A 12,137-nucleotide genomic window follows, 5' to 3' on the forward strand; every position below is an offset into this window, starting at 1 on the left:
ATCATGAAGAACGGCTCCCGTGCTCGTCTGTGGAGCCTTACTGGATGTGGACGCTGCCTTCTGCCTTCCCAGGAGTCTCCCTTCAGTGCTGGACCAGGAACTGCGGGGACGGACGGGGCCTTGGCCTTTCTCGGTACCGTGTCTGTCCTTTGCGTTGGTACTTCATTCCACGTTGTCAGAGCAACGGAGATCGAACCCCGTTATTTGTTGGGAGGTCATCCTTGTTTTACTGCCCTCACATTTTGTTTCAAATTTCAGAACTCTTTTTCTATGTAAATATTGGAAATTTATGATTTGTGCAATAACTCAGATATTTTTTATTTAATTTCATATTTTCACATAAGTTATATTTAAGGGAGAAGGGAATTTTTTTAAACGAGCTTAGATCCTTTCCCGAGATTGCATTTTCTAAGTTGGGTTCATCCTGTCGGCTGGTTGTCTGATGGGCGTTGTTACGAACACCGTGAACGAGGGGCTTGGGGCTTATTTTTATGTTCCTTCTTTTGGTCAGACGTGAGGCCTCTCAGTTCGTGGTGAAGGAGCCGAGTCTCCCCCTCACCCGCCCCCCCAGCGGGTTTCCGAAGGGGTTTGGCTCCGAAGCCTTCTGACCAGCTGCCCGCCGGCTCTGCCGTCCGGCCTGTCTGTTGTCTTGCTCTGACCGTGGAGTTTTAATGTTTTGGGTTTGGTTCTTTTAAACTAGACAACAGACCCAGCATTTAGAGTGCCAGAGTGTATAACTTTCTATGGGGAGAAAAGGTTGTCACATTATGAAATCTTAAGCAAATGTGAACTTTGAAACGCCTCAGTTTTAGTAACATAGCCTGTAAACGATGGGTCTGGTGAACAGCGTCACGGACAATGGTACCCAGTTTTAGGAATGTGGAGAAAGGAATTATGTTGATTCCATTGTGGAATCTGTAGCAGTATGCATTCGTTCTGTTAAGAGCAAATATAGGAGAAGCACTTGAGCTGTTCAGTGCGCTGTGGAGGGGTTTTTAACACATTACAGGAGAGCACAGCCCAGTGTCGGGCCCCGGAGCGGCTGGCGCCCGACTCGACAAGCATACAGGTATACTATGCAAGTGTGTTCTGCCAGGACAGCCACTGTCTTTGTTACCCGTTTTTGAACACTAATATACCCATCCTGCCTCACCCTGAGTTTTTGGAGCACCACAGGTGTCCTGGGAGTTAGGTGCCTCTTCTAGGTCATCCGACTCCCATTTTTAAAATGGGAGTCCTGGCCCTGCTGACGCTACAGGTGGGATGGTCTTTGAAGTCCACTAGCAGAGAAGGTTGGGACGAGAAGCTTACTGCCGTGACCCCAGTGACATGCAGAAGCGGGGCGTCCTCAAGTGGGGTCTGAGTGTAGAGAGCTTCACCGCATCTGCGGGCCTCCTGGAAGCAGGACTGGCCCCCGTGCGTTGAGAGCGGCTGGCCGCGCCTGCAGGGCTCCCTGGGAGGCTCCCAGAGCCGAGTAGCACACTTTGTCTGCAGTTCTTGATGATCGGAGGTTATCAAAAGTATTTAAAGATATTTAAATCATGAACCTATTGATAAAGAAATATTTATAAAAACTGATCCGTAGGCCTGCACTAATCTCTACGCGTTAGCAATATTGACTGTAACCCTCCTCCAAGGAAACGCTGCGGGGGACTGTGGGGTACCGTGGGAGCGCCCTCGGGTGTGCCTCGGGACCCTCAGTCCCTGACCCGGGCGCCAGGCTCCAGCCCCGTCACAGTGAACCAATGAATTGGCCCGGCCGCCTGTGGCCACGCGCCGCGGGCCTGACAACAGGATATCACGTTTCGATTTTTTGTGTGTGTGGACAACAATGTGGGAGCTAAAATTGACATATTTTTATGTAAAGTTTTTCTATTCTTTGATTTTTAATAAACTTTGGAAACCAGGAGGTGGTTGTGTTTGAGTGTGTCTTTCCTTGCGGGGTGTATGTTGTGTTACGGCTCCTGCAGTTTATGTTCTTGACTTCTCTAAGTTCGGAGGGCGGGCCATTGTGTTACCACTGGTTTCGGTGAACTCAGAACCTGGTGAGGTTGCAGGCTGAGCGCAGGAGAACCAGACCCGCCACAGGCTAGGCTGGCAGGGTGCGCCAAAGCCATTTAAATGATGCTCTTTGTGCGCGGTGTGACACTGTACTGACTTCCCGACGACTCATCTGTTTCTTCCACGGCTCTCTGAGGTCAACGTTATTATCACTTCAAAATAACGCATTTTAAACCACCGAACGTCACAGTGCGTCTTAATGTAGCTGATGATTAGGATTTATAAGGAAACGTATAACATTTCTTACCAGTGAGTGACTGAGCCGCTTGTCCCGGGCTGCGATGCCCGCGAGTGGGGTGCTCCAGGACCTGGTTGGTAGAGCCTGGCGTGCTGTAAGGCTGGTGTCGTGGGTCCAGTGTTCCTTCGGGTCCTTCCACCTTCCGAGGGTGCCCTGGACAGGTGCTGTCCGGAGATGCCAGGCCTGCTCCTCAGGCACCCACGTTCCAGTGGGGTCGCAGGAGACCTCCGAGAGCAGCCGACGCCACGTGGCCTCAGCAGGGCAGGATGCTGTGGCTGGAGGTGAAGAGTGACGGGTGTGTTTTTCTTAACAGGACCGGCTGGGGCGGCCTGGAGCCCGGGGCCTGAGTGGCACCAGGGAGCTGGGTGCATCAGGAGCACTGCAGGAGGCCTGATGGCCGAGGCAGGGTGCAGGAGCTAGATAGGAGGGCGGTGGGCTGGGCGAGCCCCTGGAGGCCGCGAGGGGAGGCGGGAGGCTCTCCGTGCCACTGTGGCCACCTCTGGAGGATGGTGCTGGAATGGTCTAGGTGAGAGAGGACGGCTGCTCGGGGCACTGGACGGGCTGCAGTGCGGGTTTAGGATCCAGGGTCGGCCTGGAGGTGGAGCTGGTAAGGCCGCCTGGTGGATGGGGTGATGGGCGGGGGTCTGGGGATGCCCTTGGCCGCCTCGGGGTTTCTGCCCACAGCTCTCCGCAGGAGCTCGGATGGTGTGACCGCAGATACTTGAGGCCTCCCCGAGGAGCAGGGGCTGAACAGGCCAGTTGCACCGGGAGCCTGGAACCCGGGGGCGTGGAGACTGCGGTTACCTGAAGTGTAAGCAGGGCCTCGGGGAGCTCAGCGGGGAGGCGGTACCTGTGCTGTCCCGGCGGGGCCCTGCGTCCTCCCGGGACTTGGCGAGCCAGCGTCGGCTGTCGTGAGGGTCCCACCGCGGCTCGGCCTCAGTGTGTGTGACCCTCTGCCCGTCCAGCACGTTGTCTCAGGGCCCATCAGCGCTGACTCCCAGGCTTCCAGATAAACCCTTCGCGACCACGTCTCCAGGACTTCCCTTTTCATTTATTTATTTGTTTGTTTGTTTGTTTGAGATTCGTGGCTTGTGGGATCTTAGTTCCCTGAGCAGGAATTGAACCTGGGCCCTCGGCAGTGAAAGCGTGGAGCCCTAACCACTGGACCACCAGGGAATTCCCTCCAGGATTTCCTCTTCGAGTTGCTGCAGGGTTTCTCGTGCCCTGTCTTATCCCCATTCGAGGTGCCTGGCACGTGGGCCCCAGACAGCCTGTGTGCACGGTGGCGGTGACATTGGTAATCCAGACACGTACACGTTTTTGTTTCAGTCACCTTGTGATGATTTTTAAAAACGTATTATTTTTCTAGTGAAGTATAGTTGACTTACAATATTAGTTTCAGGTGTGCAAAATAGTATTTCAATATTTTTGTAGCTTATCCTCCATTTAAAGTTATTATGAAATATTGGCTACATCCACCCCCTGTGATGATTTGATGAAACTTCGAGGAGGGTGTGATGTTTATCATTACACTTCAGGACTTGCAAAGCTCTTGCCAATCTTTAGGCGACTTAGATGACCAGAGCAAGCTGATGACAGTGGATAGTGGCTACCATGAAGCACAGAACCCCAAACACCCCACCCTTGGGGCTACTTCCCATTGGTTAAGAGCGACTCAAGAATAGGTTTCATTACTGTGTTTCCTTGGCTGCGTGCGGGCAGGGCAGTTCCCCAGCAGTTGATGAGGAAGGCACCCTGGCCACACCGGCTGGTGTCATCCGCTGTCAGTCTCCCAGCATCACAGGGTCCTGGAGAAGGACCAATTCGTGATTCACAGGCCCCAGAGTGAATTCTGGGCAAGATGGATAAACCCGGTGTTTGTTAGTGGGGTTTTCAGAAGGTAGGGCGAGTTCTGCCTTCATTGGAACCGCGTGCCAGCCCGGAGCACCTCAAGGTCTCCCGTGATCCCCGGAGAGACTGCTGACTTCAGGCTGAACCCCTTTGCCTCACACTGGTGTTGAGGGCCAGCTGGAAGCCCCCTGGGTTGATGTGTTCAAATGGTTATGAGAAAACCACCTGGACTTGGTTTTCATGGCCAGTGTTTATGTCGTAAGATAGTGGCCCTCATAAAGGCGGATTCCGGAAAGTGCGCTCTCATCCCACCCTCTGGTCCTTTCGGCTCCTTCCTGATGGACCCCATCTTCCTCTGCCCCTGGCGCCTCCTTTCTCATCCAGCTTCAAGCGCACTCAGGCCCTCGTGGTCAGATCCCTCACTGTTGTCTCTCAACTGCATTCTCCCGGCAAGACCCGCACCCCTCGGCCCTTCGCACAGGGGAAGGGACAGCGGGGGCGGGGGTGGGGGTCAGCTAAGGCCGGGGCTGAGGGCCCCGCAGAGACAAGGCTGACGTTCTAAGTACTTAGTGGGCCCGGATCACCCTGTGACGCCACCAGCGCTGTGGCTTTGCATGCCTCCACGCTGGGCACAGGTGCCGTCCCATCTGCAGGTGAGTGAGGGGAGATGACTCTGCCAGGGTCACTTAACAGGTGTGGGGTGAGATGGGACACAACTCCCCGTACCCTCAGGGCTCAGGTGGTCCTTCCCACTTTCTTAGCGAGGAGGGTCTCGACCCCTACTTGGTTGAAATCCACACCCCACCTCCCTGCTCCCCTCCTTCCCCTCTCAGACATGGCCTTGCCTCCTGGGTCAGAAAGCAAGCCCGGGCCCCAGTGTGCTTGCAGCACCGGCCCTGCTCCTTCCCCGACGTTGTAAATAAACACAGGAAGTGCAGCCCGGCCTTTGCTGGGCCCACTTGTCCTGTCCTCTGTCTCAGACCCCTGCTTCTGTCTCCCACCAGCCTCCAAACCCTTCAGGTCTCCCCCGTCTCCTCCCTCTTTGGAGGCTCCTGGCCTCTTCTGGAACCAGCTGCCTGCATGGCTCTCTCCACCCTCTGCCTCCCCTCTGGGCTCGCATCCCTGCGACTCTGTGAAACCTCGGGGCAACCTCAGCTCTGCTTCTCTTGGGCTGGGCTCCCAGGACGCCCTCACCTCCTTGGCCTCCTCGACGGCATTTTCTCCGCATTTTCCTGTCTCCCAGCTCTGCTTGTACCCTGGCTGGATTCCCAGGAGCAACTCCCAAGGCCACACTGGTCTCTTCTCCACCTGTGACCTCACCTGCTTCCAGGGTGGCTGCCCTCAGCCTTCCTCGATCATCCTACCTCATCCACTGGGCATCTGTTGGCCTCTAAATCTGCTGCCTACAACTCCTCAGGACCTAGACCCATCCCTTCCTTCTCAACCTGACTGCCTGGGACTGCCCTACCCGCCTCACCCTCCCTGCTCTCCCTGTCGTCCCGCCCTGGGCCCGCCCTCATCCCCGCCCCTCTCCCGGACGCCCCGCCCCGGGCCCGCCCTCTCCTCCCCCTCCCCCGGCCCTCCCCTCCCCCTCCCCTCCCCCTCTCCCTCTCCTGGACGCCACTCCAGGGGTCAGCCTTCAGTCCATTCTCCAACTTCCCTCCACGGAGCACCATCTTTCAAAAACACAACCTCAACCCTGTCTCTGCTTCTCAAATCCCGGCATGTCTCTCCGGGGTCCTCAGGACGGCCTTCCCCAACATCAGGCTTTATAGTACTGAATAGTTCCTTCCCAGTTTTATCTCTCTGCGTGTACTGCCTGAATTGTTACTGAATTGTTACTTACCTCCTTTTTTTTTTTAACGCAGGTCCATTTATGTAGGAAGGAAAAGATACCCCTTCTTAAGTGGTTTGGGGCTGAGACTTGCAGGTCGTACAAATGCTGCGGGGCTGGCCAGAGCACTGTATCCTGTGACCAGAATTGGGAGCTTCTTGGGGTTCTGCACCCCCAAACACGCCTGGTCCAGAGAGGAACAGGGAGGAAGCCAGTCACCTCTCATTTCCTGTTTGCCTCCTCATTCTCAGTTAGGGGACACTGGCCAGCCCGGGCGCTGGGGCACTGGCTTCACCACAGCCCTGCATAAGTTTGCCTTAGAGCTCGGCCTGAGCCTTCAAGAGCCCTGGACAGTCGTGGCTGGCTGGTAGGACCACCCTGGCTCCCCTGTAGGGGGCCGGGCAGCCCTTTTGAAGAGGAGGCTGCCCTTTCCGATGACCTCTGAACACTTGTCTCTCAAATGGTCTGTACTGAAGGACTTGTGAGTTGTTTATTTTTTAATATCTGGTCAGCCATTACCAATAGTCATGTAAAATACAATAAAAAATGAGTTAGTAGGAAAAAAAAAGTGGAAAAACAAAACCCTGCTTATAAATATACAGATTAAAAGCTCACGTGGTTCGTTACTGGATCCGTCAGACCAAAGCTGTGCTGTCAGGTGTTCGGGTGTCTAAATGTTCCCATCCATGTTCATACCTCCCTATGTGGCCGTGGCTGGGCTTTGGGGACCCAACTGGTCCCTCACCTTGCTCTGAACCGTGGCTCCCACCTGTCCTCAGGTCTCTCCACGGCCCTCCTGGGGAGCATTTATCCTTTGGGAAGGCCCGTGACACTTATTTAACACACGACTTGTGGTGTTTCCTTCTTGTGGGTGGCCATCAAGTGCCCACGTTACACCACTGCTCTTGACAAAAGTGATTGGAAGACCTGTGTGGGTGTCTACATGGAGGCTGGCTGCCTGAGCCCCACCTGTAGGGATCTGAATTAACTGTATAGATGGAGCCTGTGCCCACCAGCTTTAAGCCTCAGGGGATTCTCCTGTAGGGTCAGGCTGAGACCCATTGCCCAGCGCATCATGTGTCCTATCTCTACAACCGCCTCACCAAAAGGAATACATGTTACTTTGCCGCCACGTACATACGACTCTGCAAGTTAAATGAACCACTGCCCATGTTTACATGTGGGATCGATTCTGTTCTATCCTGCTCTAGCTCATTACAAACAAACAAACGAAAGGGGAAGGGGAGGGGCTTCCCTGGTGGCGCAGTGGTTGAGAGTCCGCCTGCCGATGCAGGGGACACGGGTTCGTGCCCAGGTCCGGGAAGATCCCACCTGCCGCGGAGCGGCTGGGCCCGTGAGCCATGGCCGCTGAGCCTGCGCGTCCGGAGCCTGTGCTCCGCAGCGGGAGAGGCCACAACAGTGAGAGCCCCGCGTACCGCAAAAAAAAAAAAAGGGGGGGGGAGGGGGGAAGGGGAGGGATAAATTGGGAGATTGGAATTGACATATACACACTACTATATATAAAATCAATAGCTAATAAGGACCTACTGTATAGCACAGGGAACTCTGCTCAATACTCTGTAATGACCTATATGGGAAAAGAATCTAAAAAGAGTGGGTATATAACTGGTTCACTTTCCTGTATAGCAGAAACTAACACAAAACTGTAAATCAACTATACTCCAATAAAAAATTAAAAAATAAAAACAAAACAGAGTGCTGGTGGCCTCACCCACTGCATCTCTCTCGCCAGCCCTGATGGTCTGGACCCATCATTTGAAGCACAAGACCCCGGAGCCCAGAGAGGACATGAGCTGCCTCGGTCGAGGAGGGTGGGAAGCCAGCGGAGTGCAGCTCCTTCCTGGGGTCCCTGAGCCAGACCAGCATCCCCTGTGCTGCTTTCAAGAGAAACTGTCTGGGTGGGGTCTGAGGGGCTTGGCCCTTTGAGAAGCATCTCATTGGCTGGAGGTGACACTGTGGTCACAGTCTAAATGCTGCTGAATTCTGTTTGGGGTGCAAAACAAAGAGCAGTTGGGAGTTTTTTTGGCTTCCCTCCCTCCTCATGTCCCGAATTTCCAGCTCGCTGTGAAGGTGTAGAAGCCCAGGTAGGTCTGGTGCAGGGCAGGGGGTCCTTCCTGAGTGTGGGAGGCCCTGACACCCCTGGCCTCCACCTGTGTGTCCCAGGTCCCTCTCTGGCATAGGGAAATGTTGGCTGTGGTTGGGGGTGACTGGGCCCTCCTTTTCTCTGTGCACTTATTCCAGGGCTGGCTCCTCCGTCCACACCCAGCGGCTCCCTCCTCTATTTGGAGCCTCCTGGAGGGTCAGAAGGGCTGTCTGCACCTTGCTGGGTCCCGTAATTGTCATTGGTCAGTCAGTCAACTTGCTTTCTGATATTTACTATATTTACTATACCATGGTAAGAAGGCTGTTACTTGACTTTTTCAAATTTATCTTCTTTACTCAGTAGATCGTGAGCTTTCTGAGGTGTGTGAGTGTGTGTGCGTGCCTGTGTGTGTCCCTCACAGCCTCAGTGCCAGGCGGGACATCGCGAAACTGCTTGCTGAGATCTTACCGGTTTATGGGGAGGTGCACATGCTTCTTCCCTGCTTCTGTTGTTACACAGGGAGGAAAGAAGCAAATAGACAGCAAAGCTTCAGTGAGTTAAAAAAAATGCTTTTATGTGGAAAAGTGCAGCAGGAAATAAATAGTAAGACTCCAGGTTCATTTTAGGAAAATTGGAGTCTAGATGCACACTAGAATTTAAAAGAATGCCAAGTCCTCCCTTTAGCTGTAACACATCACACTGCGGTGTTGCCTGTCCTGGAGAGTTTTGTTTGGTTCTTTAATACCCTGCCTGCCAGCTAGTCGAACGGGAGGAAGAAAAGCTGGAGCCACAGTGAAGCCGGACAATTGTCAACGTTTTGTTTGGCCGCTTTGTTCCATCTCACCCCATCCCATCTCCAAGTTCCGTGGTGGGGTGTCTACTGGCGGCCAATCTGCCTCCCTCACAGGTGCTCCAGGCCTTCCTGCCGTCCTGCCGCCGCCGCCTGCCCGGCGAGGGGACCTCTATGCGACGACCGGGGTCTGGGCGGGCCTCGCTGTCGTCCCCGGCCCGGGACTGTCCCCTGGGGGCTGCTTTGCCGGTCCTTCGCAAGGCCTGAGGGAGCCTCGCCCCGCGGAGGAGGGAGGGACGCTGCTGGCTCAAAGTCGACGCCCCGGCCCAGCATCCCCGCGGCCCCTCCCTCCCTCCCTCCGCCCGGCGACCCCGCGGCCCCTCCCAACCTCCGCCCGGCGGGAGGGTCCCTTTACCGACGGAGGACGGCCCCCTGCGGCGGGCTGTGAGCTCAGTTAATATTTGGAAAGAAACCACGTGCCCAGGTCTTACAAAAGCACAGGGAAACGGGGCAGCAGCTCTTTTCTTCTACCGCGACCAAGAGAGGTTTGGGACCTCCCAGCAGTGACAGTGTGGGTGGGACCGCGGCCGCTCCTGCCTCTCCGGGGATGCCCGTCGGGTCCGACAGGGGGCGCCCCGAATTGCCGAAATCAGGCGTCCACCCTCCGTGCAGACCCTACGGCGTGTCTGGCCCGGGCAGGGGGGTGGTGGCCCTGCTGTCCACAGGTCCCCGACGGCGACGATGTGCTGCGAGGGAGACCGGGAGGGGGGAGCTGCCGCAGGACAGCGACTGGACCTCGGGGAGGGATCCGTAGTGGAGACGGCGCTCAGCCCCGCAGGAGCAGAGCGGGGAGCATCTCCTGGGGGGAGAAGAGTTTCCCACGCAGAGAGGGGGCACTGGCCCTGGGGGTGGCGTGGCCCTGGGGAGCCCGTGGGCAGTGCGGGTGGACAGAGGTCTCTGGAGCTGCGGCCGCCACCGCGGGGAGGGGAGGGTCACTCGGCCCCATTGGAGGGACTGCTTGTGGCCCCGACCTGCAGCCAAGGACGCTGGGGGCTGGTAACTCGGGTGGTTGTTAGGTTGACGGCCCCTTTCTGAGAACAGCCACGTCGGCAAACACTCTGCAAATAGACGCTCCGAGCCTGAGCTGGTGGAAGAAATATTTCTTATTCTCTCTCTGCTTTTCCTTCAGGGACCTCCACCTCTCTCTGCCTATTTAAGTCCTGGGGCGCATTGGAGGCTCTGTTCCTACAGGCCTGGTTCCTCCATGGGGCTGGGGCCTCCCAGCCCCTTCCCCTCCCCAGCAGACACAGCCCCCCCAGGTCCACCAGAGGGATTCCAGGAAGTCCTGCTTTCTTCTCAGAAACCCAGCTCGTCCCAGAATCCAGTTTTTTTGTGTATCTGACAGTTTGAAGCAAACAACTATGAAAGCTAGTTTTTAATATACAGTGTTTGTGTTTTTATTTTATTTTTTATTTTTTAAATATTTATTTATGCCACACCGCCTGGCATGTGGGATCTTGGTTCCCCGACCAGGGCTGGAACCCGGGCCCTCGGCAGCAGAAGCTTAGAGTCTTAACCGCTGGACCACCAGGGAAGTCCCTATGAAAGCTATCTTAACTTCATAAGTGTCCAACTTCTTTTTGCTCTTGGTGACGTTATCCAAGTCACAGCCCAGGCCGGGCTCTCGGCCTCCCCCTGCCGGCCTCATTCCTCCCTCCCCCACTTCAGGATAAAGGTGGGCGCAGCACCCAAGACCCCGGGGGTGCATGGCAGTTGGGAGGGTGACTCAGGAAAGAGGGAGAGGGTGAGGGGGAGTTGACCCTGTAAGTGGCGGGAGTGAGTGTGGCCTGATCCTTTGTCTGAACCAAGCTTCTTTTAAGGCTTCCCACCTGTGGCCAAAGTGCCACCCTCGAGGACCAGCACGCTGGGGACACTGGTTCCCTTGGCCTGGGGGCTCCTTGGATGACAAAGGGCAGGGTGGGGTCTGTGTGGCCAGCGCACCCCACAGGCAGTGAGCTCAGGTGACGCTGGAATCCACAGGGTGAGTTCCAGACATCCGAGATGCTGGTGCCCAGCCCGAGGTCCTCTGGTTGGGAGGGGCTGGGAGGGGCTCCCACCCCGCTTCTGTCACTGGCTGGGAGATGTGTCTTCACGGTGGCTCAAAACCAGCTTCAGGGAGACTGTCCTAACCAGGCAGAGCCTAGGTGGACCAAAGCATCGTTGTCACTCAAATCCCTACTTGAGAAAAGTCCGCTGGACTCAGTGATCATAGTCATCGTCACACGAGAAATTCACGTTACGTTTATCAGCGAAGGGACAGAAGGATTGTCAGGTGCTTCACCCTCATTCCAAGGGTGGTCACTGTTTGAAGGGTGATGGGGAATGCCCTCCTGAACTCTGTTCCCCAATCACGTTAACAGAGTGTCTCACCCATGGGGTCAAAAAGAATTTGAAGACATCGTCACAAAAAACTCCTGAACAGGGATCACACAACCATTTCAAACACATAGCTTGATATAAAAAAGTCAGGCTCAGAGAAATCCACCCCAACTTTCTATTACAAACATAGTAAAAGCTTTAATTTGGAAATTTCACACAAATGTAACATTTATTATCTCCATACACTGTATTTCATTGTAAAATTATAATAATATACAAAAGGGAAAAACTTTTTTGCCACACTTCATGTCGATGCCCCCAGTTTTTTCCAGTTTACCCAAATGTACTATAAAAATACAGTAAAGTAATAGTTTCTGTGGACTCAGAATTTGCTCTGATTATCACCAGTATAGGGAATCCCTGTCCTAGAGGGCAGTGAGTTTTGTGGTCACAGCTTCATAAGAGTTTTTATGTTAGCCTTATATTTATACTGCTTTTATTATAAAAATCTACAACTGATGTGGGATAAAAACTAATGAAGCTATGAAGCATGTTTACTTTTCACTACCTGTGAGATTGCTATTCAAGGCTCTAATCACAGGACCCGGGTGGGTGAGAGCTTCTTTTCCATCCAAAGAAGAAACCTTCTGAGGTTCCATCATGTTAGAAGCCCAGTCGGCGCCGCACAGCCACAGAAACACAGGGGGTTAAATTGGGCAGGTCCGGACATGTGGTTCATCTGGGGGCCTGGATCCTGGTGGCCGTGGCTTTGGCAATAAAAGCTCTGGAGCTGGGCTCTGCAGAGAGCATCTCCCAGCAGGATCAGCCGTGACAGGGTTTTTAGACGCACAGGCTCAGTATACAGGGAAAGGCTCACTCA

The sequence above is a fragment of the Phocoena phocoena genome, chromosome 3 (assembly GCF_963924675.1).
Source record: "Phocoena phocoena chromosome 3, mPhoPho1.1, whole genome shotgun sequence".
In the NCBI taxonomy this organism is placed as follows: Eukaryota; Metazoa; Chordata; class Mammalia; order Artiodactyla; family Phocoenidae; genus Phocoena; species Phocoena phocoena.